The 13,671-nt window shown below is 42.8% G+C and overlaps 1 protein-coding gene across 2 annotated transcripts in view; it reads left to right on the top strand.

Annotated features, from left to right (window-relative positions):
- Window positions 1-13,671, top strand: part of DYNC2H1 (dynein cytoplasmic 2 heavy chain 1) — a 6,555,988-nt gene that overhangs the window by 6,296,914 nt on the left and 245,403 nt on the right. The window lies entirely within an intron of this gene.

Raw genomic sequence — 13,671 nt, forward strand, 5'->3', positions numbered from 1 at the left:
CTATCTAAAGCTAAAAACACTGCCTCCATGGGACCAGATGGTGTCCCAGGCTGTGTCATAAGTGAGCTCCAAAAGGAATTAACCCTGCATCTTAATACCCTGTTCAGTCTCAGCCTCTCCACAGGATATGTGCCCAGAGAATGGCGCACTGCAACGGTGGTCCCGCTACACAAGGATGTGGCCACATCTGACCCTGGGAACTACCAACCAATAAGCCTGACCAGTCTGATCTGTAAGGCTATGGAGCAAATCATTATGGAACTCATAAATGGAGAGATTGGGAACCTCCATTCGCTGGACCCCACACAGTTCGGCTTCGTCAAGGGCAGATCATGCCTCCTGAACCTGGTGGATTTCTTTGAGACAGTTACTCAGGCTATCGATAAGGGAAAGGAGGTACACATGGCTTACCTTGACCTTGCTAAAGCATTTGACACCATTCCCCATTCGGGTATTATTGATAAGCTCACCAGCCTGGGCATAAACCCTTATGTCACAAGATGGCTCGCAAATTGGCTCTCAGACAGATCCCATAAAGTAAGAGTAGCGGGATCTATGTCCGAATTCAGACCAGTAATGAGTGGTGTGCCTCAGGGCTCTGTCCTGGGGCCCCTCCTGTTTGGCATATACTTCTCAGAAGTACAGGCAAGCACGGAAGGGCTGTGGCTGACTAAGTTTGCGGACGACTGCAAACTGGGTGCTATAATAGAGTCTCCGGCCGACATGGAGATCCTCCAGAAGAGCCTAAATGAGACTGATGCATGGTGTCAAAGCCATGGTCTCAAGCTAAATGCAAAAAATGTGTAGTAATCCCCTTTGGAAAAAACAGAGTACCCGCAAACTACAACATAGGAGGTAATACCCTGAAATCTGAAGAAGAAATAAGGGATCTAGGGACCCAAGTAGATAGCCAGCTTTCCTTTGATAACCATGTTGCCAAAGTGGTTAGAAAATCCTTCTATGTGACCCATCTGATCATGAAAGGGTTCGCGTCAAGATCTAAGGATGTAATGGTGCCCCTGTACTCTTCCCTCATCAGACCCATTATTGAGTACAATGCACCAATTGGAATGTACCTGTCTAGACATCTCCAGCAGCTGGAGAGACCACAGAGATACCTAACCAAGAGAATTACTGGCCTCAAACAGCTGCCCTATGCAGCACAATTGAAAAAGCTAAGACTGTTCTCTGTTGCATACCGCTTTCTCAGAGGCGATCTCTGTCTAACGTACAGAGCCATGTCCAACCCAGAATTGTTGAACATGCTCCGTCTTAGCAAAACCAAATCTGCTCGAGCTACACGCTCTAGGGATATAAACCTCAACACAACAATGAATAGAACATGCTGGAGGGATAGATTATCTTCGCAGAGACTTCCCTTACTATGGAACAGGGTCCCAATCTACATAAGACAGAGCCCCTCACTATCACTCTTCAAGAGGAACCTTGATGAGTGGATGGGTAACAGAAAGTTCACACCGGGGATCACACCAACAGCACTAATAGATAGGGGCCAAGGGTATTAGCTGCTAGTACAAGGGTCTAGGGAACTACTAAAGGGGCGGTGAATACCGCACAACGTGGCTGGGCTAATATATGCCTTCGGGCAGATAGCTCAGTACCAACCTATGAACCTATAAGAACGAGAAATATAAGTAGTATAAAATGAGAAGGGATGTCAAGAATTGTTATTGGTTCTGAGAAAAATTGTGAATAAAGTAAAAACGAGGGTATGAAACTTATGCTAGGTGGTATTAGCAACGTATTTGATACTGTAGGACATAATGCTTGATTGAATATTCTGTAGAAATATGGAACAGGTAATAGAATTAGGAGAGTGTATATGTCAGCATATCAGAATAATAGTGTGAGAATGTTAATGAATGGGTGGCGGAATAAAGAAATATGCATAAAGTCTGGTATAAAACAAGGATGTCCTATAACTGGAATATTTGCACTGGTGATAAATGTTATAGTGAGTGAAGTAGTTTATAAAATAAAAGGTGCTATATGTGTGATGCAAAAGAAGGTGGTGATATCAGTAGTTTTTAATGTATGCAGACAATATAATTGTAGTTGCTAAGTACAAAATATGGATGAGAAAAGTTTTGGTTTGTCTGAATGAATGTTTAATAACAATGGCAATGACTTTCCATAAAGATAAAAGTAAGGGTGTGGGTGATGTGGTGAAAATTATTTTGGGATATTTTTTTGGAGAATTAAGTGTCTTTGCTAGAAATATAATTTAGGAAAAAATATGTAGTTATGATGCAATAGTAAGGGCTGATACAAAATGAAAGAAATATGTTTTCTGTGGCGGATGTGTAGATTAGCATTCAGGAAAAAGGTTTATCTAGTGAATTCAGTATTAATGGGAAAAATACAATGTACGTCAAATGTTTAAAGGATCACAGTAAAATATGAAAGTAAACTGTGCAGCTGGTGTTTTCTTTCATATGGGTTCAAAATTAAACATAGTGAAAAGAGGTGTGCTTTATATGAGCCATTAGTCTAGTACACACCTATGAACCTATGAGTGAAGATGAAGGGGGATTAGGATTACTAAATCAAGGTGTTTGTTCTGCTTTTTTAAACTTGTATAGAATGTTAAAGTGGGTAAAGGAAGAGAATGATAATTTCATATTGGGAATGTTTAAATGAAATTATAAAACTAGGGGAGATGATGAGATTAGGAAAAAGGGAAAAGAATATGTGAATGAAGAAATAAAAAATTATCAAGAAAAATAGTAACATGGAAAATAAAAATTGATGATATTGGGAATCTTAGAAGTATTTGCTACAGTAATGTAATGAAACAGTATCATTATATAAAGCAAGAGGAAAATTTATGAGAAGAGGTGATTAAAGCCATTAAATTAAGGAAAAAGTGGTGTGCCATGACAGTAGAGTTTCAGGATTTCCTATGGAGACTGGTAATAAATAAGTTATCCTTAAAGGAGAATATGCCATGTAAAATGAGAGCTGAGAGTATGGTTATTTTGTAGGGCAGAACTAACAGAGCATGTTTTTGAAATGTAAAAAGAGTAGTGAAATTCTGGAAAAAATTGTGTAAAGAAAACATTTTGAGAACATTAATGACATAAACTGTGTATATGAATATGATTATGTATGGATATTATAAAAATAAAGAATATGTGAAAATGATAGATAAAGAATTTATTTTATGAAATATGGGTTATTTGGAAAGAAAGACTGAATGAAACTTTGATTAATGGGAAGTGAATTTTGGCAGATATTTTGGGCAATATCAGATTATGATTGTAGAAGGAGGAGTCAGGATCATTTATGGAAGAATAACAATGAGGACGCTATAAGAAAAATCATAAATAGCAGTAAATAAAAATGTGTATATATGTGTCTGTAAATAGGTAAATGTATTTAATGTTGTGGTAAGTAAAGGGATCCCTACTCTTTTTGATAGATGTCACTACAGAGGTGTGCACCTTGACAGGCACCAGGCCTTTTATGATTCAGCAAATATAAGTCTGATAGGTTAAGCTGCTTAATCGTTTCACTAAATCTCACTTAGAGCCATTTGAAAGCTTCTGTATCACTGTTATGGAGACAAGCTTGTGTAGCAGTCTTGACTGGATGACCAGGTCAGAACCATTGAAAAGTGTTATCTCACAACCATCCATCTTTAGGAAATATCATTATCAGTTTAAAGCCAGCACACTAAAGTGAAGTGTATGTGTTAGCTCACCAGCATCCATTTTCAGAGAACATCATTATAGGTTCATAGGTTGGTACTAGGCTATCAGCCCTAGGGCCTATACAAGCCTAGCCATAACAATTCCCTGGCTATTTCTTCCCACATTATTTACTTTCCTGGACCCCTGTCTAGCAGGGCGACTGACCGTGATCCCTGGGGTGAATTTCCTTTCTCCCATCCAATTGTCAAGGTTCCTCTTGAAGAGGTCCAAAGAGGCACTCTGCTTGACATGTATGGGCAATCTGTTCCAGAGTCTGGGGAGTCTCTGGGTCAGGAACCTATCCCTCCAGCATGTTTTGTTTATTGTGATGACAAGGTTTAGATCCCTGGAGCGTGTAGCTCTGAGGGATTGGGATTTCTTTAAGTGTAGCATGTCCAACAGCTCTGGGTTTGACATGGCCTTGTATGGTAAGCAGAGATCGCCTCTGAGTAGACGATATGCACAGAGTATAGCTGGAGTTTTTAAGGCGGTCAGCGTAGGGCATTTGCTTTAGGCCTGTGATTCTTTTAGTGAGGTATTTCTGAGGCCTTTCCAGTTGTTGCAGATGTCTTGAGAGGTATATACCAAATGGGGCGTTGTATTCTATAATGGGTCTAATGAGGGATGAGTACAGTGGGACAATGACCTCCTTTTTTCTGGATGAAAAGCCCTTCGTGATGAGGTGTGCCACATAGAAGGATTTCCTGACTGTTGTGGCGATGTGGTTATCGAAGGTGAGACCACTGTCCACCTGTGTCCCTAAGTCTCTTATCACACTTTCTGTGTTTAGTGTACTGCCACCTATATAGTAATTCATGGATACATGTTTTTTCCCAAAGGGGATAACAATACATTTCTTGGCATTGAGCTTGAGCCCATGGCTCTGGCACCAAGCATCTGTTTCTGTAAGGCCCTTTTGTAGAGTATTCCCATCATTTGGGGATTCAATAATGGCTCCCAGTTTGCAGTCATCTGCAAACTTTGTTAGCCAGAGTCCCTTAGTGTTGACCTGTACTTCAGAGAAGTAGATGCCAAACAAGAGCGGCCCCAGGACTGAACCCTGAGGTACTCCACTTGTCACTTGTCTGGAGCTGGATTTGGAGTCGGCTACTTTTACAGTGTGGGTTCTATCAGTAAGCCATTTAGCAACCCATTGGGTGACATAGGGATTAATGCCCAACTTAGTAAGTTTATCTATGATTCCAGAGGGGGGATGGTGTCAAAGGCCTTGGCAAGGTCTAGATAGGCTGTGTGGACCACCTTACCCTTGTCCATGGCTCTGAAGACTGATTCAAAGAAGTCAATCAGGTTCAGGAGACAAGATCGGCCCTTCACAAACCCAAACTGGGTGGGGTCCAGTGTTTGAAGGTTGCCAATGTCTTTGTTTATAAGTTCCATGATAATACGCTCCATGGCCTTGCAGATAAGGCTTGTCAGACTGATGGGACGGTAGTTTCCGGGATCCAAGGTGGATCCCCCCTTGTGGATTGGGATAACTGTAGCTCTGCGCCACTCAGTGGGCACAAAACCTGAGGTGAGGCTATGATTAAACATGACACTTAGGTGAGGTGCCAGTTCATATTGTAGTTCATGTAGTACACAGCCCGGGATGTCATCTGGTCCCATGGATGCTGTATTCTTGGCTTTAGAGAGTGCGTTTTGCACCTGTGTGGCCGTTATTACTGGAATTTGGCAATCTTCGGGTATTGAGATGGGCCATTTAGGGCGTGAGAGGGGGGTGAAGTTGGCACTGAATCGATCTGCCAGGATATTGGCAATATCCTTTGGATCAGTATATTTAATGCCATTCTGTTTTAGCTCAGAGCAGATCTGAGCATTGCCATTTAGATTCTTGACATAGTTATAGAATGCTTTGTGGTTGTCTTTGGAATCTTTGGCAATTTTATTTTCGTAACTAGCTTTGGAGGATTTTATGAGGCATCTCAGTTTCTTACTGAGGCTAGTAAGGGAGTTTTTTGCATCCTGGGATTTTCCTCTTTTCTGCAAAAGTTTCTTCCTTTTGTTGTAAAGTTTGTTTATGGCAGGGGCCACCAGATTGGCTTCCTTTTTTTGGATGAGAACATTTTGGTTCTATTTGGGATGGCACGATTCATGCATGAGTGGATGTGCTCGTACAGTGCCTTAGTGTAGGATTCAGCAGTTGAACTTTCAGTTCCCGTCTGCATGGGTGTTATGAAGTTTGTCACTTCTGACTTGAGTAGCATGAAGTTGGCTTTGGAGAAGTTTTTTTGGTGGTTTCTTTACTGGGGGGTGGGGGTGGGATGTGGATGTTAAGGGTGATTAGCTTAAAGCTAGCCCACCAGAGTGTTTCTGCTGCTATTTGTACTTTTGACTAACATAGAGAGATGGTTTATTGAAAAAAATGCAAGCTATTTGACAAGAAAATGGTGCAGAGTTAGTTCTGACAATCCAGTTTGTTCATGTGGTAGAAAAGAACTGAAATGATTTAATGTCTGACTGTTTTAAGGCCTTGACTGAATTCTCAGTGGTTTCAAGAGTGAGGTCAGACTCCTGCAAGAAACTGCTAGTTAACTTTTAAACTCATGGAGCCCTTTCTGATGATAGAATGTTCATATGAACAATTAAGACCTGCTGGCTGTGAGGTACTTCACAAATAGGAATGCAAGGTACTTACACAACCGTCTATTTTATACATTATTAGGCACTCTAGATTTAATTGTGGAATCAGCAGTAGAGAACAATGAGTAGAGTCAATTTTTCTAAGGAAAAACGGTTTCTCATTGTGTGTGTGAAGATTGTTGAAGCAAGTGGGTCTTACTACAAAGACAAAAGTGATTCACATTGTTGTAAGCAATGACCAGCATTGTTTCGGGGAATGGGCAGTTCATATGCAAGGGATGGGTGAATTGTTTTAGCTCCAACCAGCCCAGCCAAACCAACACTGCATGCAGAGTAGTAAAGCAAACTAATTTTAGTACTCATGAATGTAAGTACTGTAGAGGTATAAGGCTTAGAAATAAGTGAGACAAGACACTGAGATTACACAAATGTTACTTGAGGTTTCTGCCTCCATTTAAATAAGTGCTGAAAGAGGATTCATTTTAGTGGGAGATAACTGTATTGCGTTTTCTAGAAGAGCCAAACAGTACAGCAAAGTTTTTACATAACTTTAACAGCACACAGTTGATAGAAAGATAACTTTCTAAAAGGCAACATTTTTATATATGAGAAGTGAGAATACTGTGCAATACATATCATGTGGACCAGACAGTGTACATGTAGCAGGAAGTTGCATGAAAGGGCTTTAAAGTACACCAGCTGGAGTTGGTCCATAAAGGTATATCTGTTCTACAGACAAAAAACATTAGAAACTTCAGAAGTCTTTGGTTTGGTCAACAACAGATCATAGTTTACTAGCTCTGACACTCTAGTGAGAGCAATAAAAATGGAGTCAATGAGAGATTCCTTGGTGGGCAGGTACAAAACAGATTTGATTATATATATTTTTGGAACCTATACTGTCTGTGGTATAAAATGGAATTATGTATAAAAATTTTGAGACTGGTCACAATCGACTTTTGGTAGTTGAGCTGGAGCAAATCAAATATTGAGATTTTTTCTCTGGAGTTAAACATTTGAGCTTTGCAGTACTGCAATTTTCACATCATTTGGCTCTACATGTTGCTATTGCCCTCTGTTACTGAGGAGGCCAAGTTTGTAACCATCTTTCCCTTTGTTGAAGGATAAAGTTTTAAGACATTCATCACTTACAGTTATCTTAGCATGATGTATTCTGAGGTTTAATTACCTCGTATTCCTCAGGTTGCTGTAGCTTACTCATAATCCATTTGCACTTGGGGAGTGATCACTTATGTATCAAGTCAAATACTCAGTGGTTCCATTCTCCCCTGAGTACACTTCCCCCCAGATCTCCCCCAGACTGAGGAGAATCTACAAGGTGCAGAGTTAACAGTGAAAGTAAACTAAGTGAACCGAGTACAAAAAATGACCAGAAACGAATTAAAGGTATTGAAAACTTGCATGAACAATTTACTTTCTCAAAAAGATAAAACGGAGCAATACAGGGGCACAGAACACATTATTAAGCAAACGGGAGGCACAAAAAGTTTATTAATTAAACAAAATATTTGAAATTAAGATGTATGATTAAACGATTATCAGAAAAGCACATAAGGGGTTAGGAATTACCTCAGAATTACAAAACGAGCATGTTTAATGTAAAATGAGCACAAGAAAAGTATAATGGGCATGGAAAAAAATTAAATGTGCAAAACGAATATAATAAAGGGCAAAAATGGCACATTAAGTGTAAAGACTGGTAGAGATGGGTGAAGGCTGCCAGCCTAGCCAGATAGAATTGTGCAGATAATTCCATCATTTGTAAATATGAATGTTGAACTTAAAACAATGTGGCAACATTGCCATCTGCTGTAAAGAAAGCTAAGTCAAGCATTTTTTGTTGGTCCTTTGAAATTAAAATTATTTTATCACTGCCTTTGATGTTTTACAAGTCGGCTTCAGTCCGGCTAGATGAAGGCTTCCTGCCTATTGTCTTAAGGCTAAAGTTAATAACCAGAATTTACATGTGGAATGTCCTTTATTGCTCTAAGTGTAAAAGAATGTAAATGCAGTTTCTGTCAGCCTGGGAACACCAGGAAGGTGTAAAAGACGATGTAATGTTTAGCAGAACTGGAATTTCAGTTTAAACAGTGAGAACCAGAGATTATTAAGCATTTTTGACTTGACTATCCAACTCACAGCACTCTGCCTTGCTCTATAAGTAAGTTATTTTAGAAGTGTGTTTTCTTGTAGAAATAACTAGGACTATAAAGATTAGACCAAGTGTTTTTCTGTGATGTCAGAACGGTACTAGTGATTTATTTTAAGTATTTCTGTGTGATCTCTGAACTCTTAACTAGCTCTGTGTGGTATAAAGTATTGTTTTGTGGTTTTAATTATTTATTATTAAATATTTTCAAACCTTTCAACTGTGGCTGATTTTGTGTAGAGAGAATTTAGGCTCTTCAGAGTACTTGTATGCCTTTGGTAAAATTGTACAAAGCCAGTCCTATAGCTTTAGCCCTGGACTATACTACCAATTGCTTAATAATATTGCACAGTAATAATTGGACACCCTTTTAAGGGCCTTTGAGTAGCTGATAAGTAATAGTGGGTGGCGGCAAGTGGAACTACTGTATCATCTATGAGAAAGGGGCACAGCTGGAGAACCTGTGCCAGCCTTCTCCAGGAGTGTCTGTGTGGTTGTATAACCTCTTCTCAAGGTGCATATGTGTGTGCGTGTGTGTCAGCTACTTGGGCGGGGACATGAAGCACTGGTTGGACAGAGAGGGTGTTGGAGATTTTAGCTTGCCCACTAGCTGAGTTCTGGATCCTATAGCTGTGCCAGTGGGGAGTCTTATTGGGACATGGGGAGCAAGGGAGCGACCAGCCCCAGACTGACTGTGAGCTCTGTGTGCTCTTAAGGGAAATTGCACTTTACTTTGTGTATTTGTTATCCTTTCCTCTCATATGAGATGCCCTCTCTCGTGTTAGTGGTGAGGATTGTGGCTCCTTGATTCCTGTGCCAGGGCACGGGCGTCACATTTGTGTTTGGCAGTGGTGGGATATCCACATCACATATTAATTAGTTGGCAAACACTAATTGGCTTGTAGTGGTGTGGGTAGAGTGAATCCTGTAGCTTGTGTACAGTGAGCTTTGAAGGTGTTTTGTACTCTAAAACAGCCATGCAGTGAATACTCAGAGTTCAGATCACAATTGTTTTATTTCTTTTGTTAGCTTAGTTAGTCAGGGTGAGCAGGCAGCATGTCAGCAGAGCAGTATGGAAAGCTGACATGGAGCCACCTGGCGGAGAAGTGCCAGGCTGGGGGACTGGTGCATGGTGACCTGACTAAGGCAGATCTGATTGCAGCCTTGGTTACAGCTGCATCAGAAAACAGCAACCAGGAGGACAATCAGACTGGCAGTAGAGATATCATTCTCTCGGAGAATGGACAGCTCAACCTTTCTGCAGTGGTCTTAAAAATCCAGCTGGAGCTAGTGAGACGTGAGTTGGAGGCCAGACGTGTGGAATTAGAAGCAAATGAGAGACTGCGACATTTGAAGGCTGAGGAGAATGAAAAACTGTTACATCTGCAAGATGAGGAAAAAGAAAAGCAGAGGCAGCATGAGAAAGAGATGCTGACTCTTCGCCAGAGTCATGGAGGTAATGGGGAAGGGAGTAACTGGACCCCAGAAGCATAAAAGGTCAGTAAATTTCTTCCACAGTTTAAAAAGGGGGATAATTCTGATAGTTTCATTCATATGTTTGAGAGGGTATGTAAACAGTATGAAGTTGACCAAGGGCTCTGGGTATGGTTCCTGGCCCTCTTACTCCATGGTAAAGCTGTAACTGCATTAGCTAAAATGTCTGACTTTGCGTGGTTTGATTATACTACTGTAAAGAAATGTCTTTTAGAACTGTTTAAGCTAACACCTAAAACATATAGGAAAAAGTTTTGTGAGCATAGACACAAGGCAGATGAAAGTGTGTGTGAATATGTTGCTGAATTGAGCACTTATTTCCATAGGTGGGTGAGTGGATGTTAGGTCACCACTTTTGAAGGGCTGGCAGACCTTTTGGTGAAGGAACAAGCCCTTAACACTTTGCCTGAGGACATGAGGATCTGGTTAGCTGATAGACAGTGTGCTACTTCAGATGAGTTGGGGAAGGAGGGAGACCTATACTTGGCAAGCAAGGCAGCCCTGTACAGGAAGGGGACCACCAGTACTGCTCATGGGTCTAAAGGAACCCATGGTGGGCAGCACAGACTGCCCCAACAGAATCTGCCAGTAGCAGGGGAAGCCACTAGTCCAGGTACACGTCCAGGAGCTAGGGTTAGTTGTTTTTAATGCAACCAGTGGGGATATGTGGCATACAGGTTTCCACGGACGCAAGGTGGGGAACAAAAGGTGAGGGAGCCAGTAAGTGGGAAAGACAAAATGCCAATAGTAGATTGTCTTGAGACAACAGGGATACCGAGCTACCATCCTGCATATGTCCTGATAGGGAAGGATTTGGATGAGGCAGTACCTTGTGCTTATGCAGTTACACACAATGAGACTAGGAAACAAGCATGTGGGTCTGGTAGCCTGGGGGAGACCCAGACAGACTGCATACTTGCAGCCAGGACTGGTGAGGTGGTTACTTCAGGGAGGGAGCTACTGTGTAGCAGTAAGCTGAATGTGAGCTACAGCTGCTTGTGGGTACTGATGTTCCCTTGGACAGAGTGATTGCAAAGGTAGAGGTGAGTAGTAGCACCCAGGCTGACAGAGAGGCACCACTGTCAGAGGATGCCAGACTTCCTGTGGCAGGGGAACTGGGAAGGGTTACAAGGAGAGAGTTGAGACAGGCTCAGCTCTCAGACCCTACATTGCAAGGCCTGAGGCATGTAGCTAGGGAGGCACCTGATTCTCAAGGAAAGGGGGAACCTGTATACTGGAACAAAGGGTTACTATACAGTGAGTGGACCCCTGAGGGAGCGCTAGAAGGTGAGAGAGTACAGCAGTTGGTAGTACCTAGAGCCTACCATCTGGTGCTTCTAGCCATAGCCCATGATATTCCCTTTGCAGGTCATATGGGCATAAAACATACAAAGAGGCATATTATGCAGAACTTCTATTAGCCTGGAATTTCCAGAGATGTAACAGGGTACTGCAGGACCTGTAAGCAGTGCCAAAAGGTTGGCAAGGGAAGGAGACAAGGTGAGAGCTCCTTTGATGCCTTTGCCTGTGATTGTGGAGCCATTTCAGAGGGTAGCTATGGATATTGTGTGTCCTCTGAGTACCCCAAGGTCCACAGAGAAAAAGTATATCCTAGTGGTAGTGGATTATGCTACACGATACCCTGAGGCAGTGGCTTTCTCCTCCATTGAGGCAGAGAAGGTGGCAAATGTTTTGTTAGATATTTTCAGCAGGGTAGATTTCCCAAAAGAAATACTGTCTGGCAGAGGTGCTAATTTCATGTCAGACCTACTGGCTTGTCTGTGGAAGACCTGTGGGGTGATGCACATGAAGACCTCCCCCTACCATCCCCAGACTAATGGTCTTGTTGAGAGGTTAGACTGTACAATCAAGTCCATGCTACGGGCATTTGCAGATCAGTTTAAGAGGGAGTGGGACAAATATTTGCCCCATCTGTTGTTTGCTTACAGAGAGCTTCCCCAGGAATCGACAGATTTTTCACCCTTTGAGTTGCTGTATAGGCATAGGGTGAAGGGGCCTCTAGATTTAATTTGAGATGAGTGGAAAGGTGAGTTCGAGTCTCACAAGGTGTCTGTTGTGGCATACGTCTTAAACCTCAGGATAAGGCTCAGAGAACTCATGGGTTTGGCCCATGAGAACCTGGCAGAAGCCCAACAACAGAAAAAGATGTGGTATGACAGGAATGCTCGAGCTAGAGAGTATGCTGTGGGGCAGCAGGTAATGGTTCTCATTACTGTCAGACACAACCAACTGCAAGCAGCTTGGGAGGGACCCTACAAGGTGGTAAGAAAGGTAAGTGATGTTACTACATGGTGGAACTGCTAGGCAGATGGCAGGGGCACAAATTGTGCCATGTTAACATGATGAAACCTTACCATGATAGGGAGGCCGTTGTGCTGAGCATTTGCATTGAATTGCAGGAGGAGTCTGAGGGAGATCTGCGGATTGATCTCCTCAGTGAGGCTCGGGCTGACACCTCGATGGAAGGGGTAGCAATGTCCCAGCAGCTATCTCCTTCCCAGGATTGAGAAATCCAAGCAGTGTTGCAGGAATTTGGGGACATGTTCACTGGGAAACCAGGGTGCACCCACCTAGTGCAGCACCAGGTGGATACAGGACCCCAAAGACTTATTAGGCAGGCCCCTTATGGGGTGCCTGAGAGAGTCCAACAGACACTTAGGGAGGAGGTACAGGAAATGTTGGAACTATGGTTGATTCAAGAGCCCAACAGTCCTTGGGTCTCCCCAGTGGTGCTGGTGCCAAAGAAGGATGGCAGCACCAGGTTCTGTGTGGACTACAGGAAATTAAGTAGTCACACAGAGTCGGATGCTTACCCAATGCCTAGGACAGATGAGGCCCTAGAACAGCTGGGTGGAGCTAAGTATCTTACAACCATTGATCTTACCAAGGGTTACTGGCAGGTGCCCTTGCCTCCCAGTGCTAGAGAGAAGTCAGCCTTCGTGACTCCTTTTGGCTTGTATGAGTTCACAAAGATGCCCATTGGGATGAAGAATGCCCTAGCAACTTTCCAGAGGCTGGTAGATCATATCCTAGTAGGATCTGGAGGGTATGCCCTTGCTTACCTAGATGATATTGCCATCTACAGCCATTCCTGGCCAGAGCACCTTCAGCATGTCAGGGAGGTGCTGGGCAGACTACAGAGGGCAGGGTTGACCATTAAGCCAAGCAAATGTCAGGTGGGTATGGCGGAGGTCTCCTACCTAGGACATAGAGTGTGGGTATTGGTAAGATAAGGCTAGAACCTGCCAAAGTGGAAGCCAGTCAGGCATGGCCTGCACCTGTTAACAAAAAGCAGGTGAGGGCATTTCTAGGGACAGCAGGGTACTACAGAAAGTTTATCCCCAGTTATAGTACTATAGCTGCTCCCCTGACAGACCTGACAAGGCAGAACAGGCCAGATAAGGTAGTGTGAACCCCAGCATGTGAGCAGGCATTCCAGAAGCTTAAAGAACCTTTGGGAGGACCCCCTGTGTTAGCCAGTCCAGATTACAGCAAATAATTTGTTGTACAGGTGGATGCTTCAAACCATGGGGTGGGGCTGTACTTAGCCAGGTTTCTTCAGAAGGGGAAGAGCACCCAGTGTTTTTTCTCAGTAGTAGGCTCCAACCCAGGGAGGAATGCTATGTAGCTGTAGAAAAGGAATGTCTAGCCATAGTGTGGTCACTGCAGAAA

Source organism: Protopterus annectens, chromosome 5.part0 (genome assembly GCF_019279795.1).
Source record: "Protopterus annectens isolate FY-2018-M chromosome 5.part0, PAN1.0, whole genome shotgun sequence".
Lineage (NCBI taxonomy): Eukaryota > Metazoa > Chordata > Ceratodontiformes > Protopteridae > Protopterus > Protopterus annectens.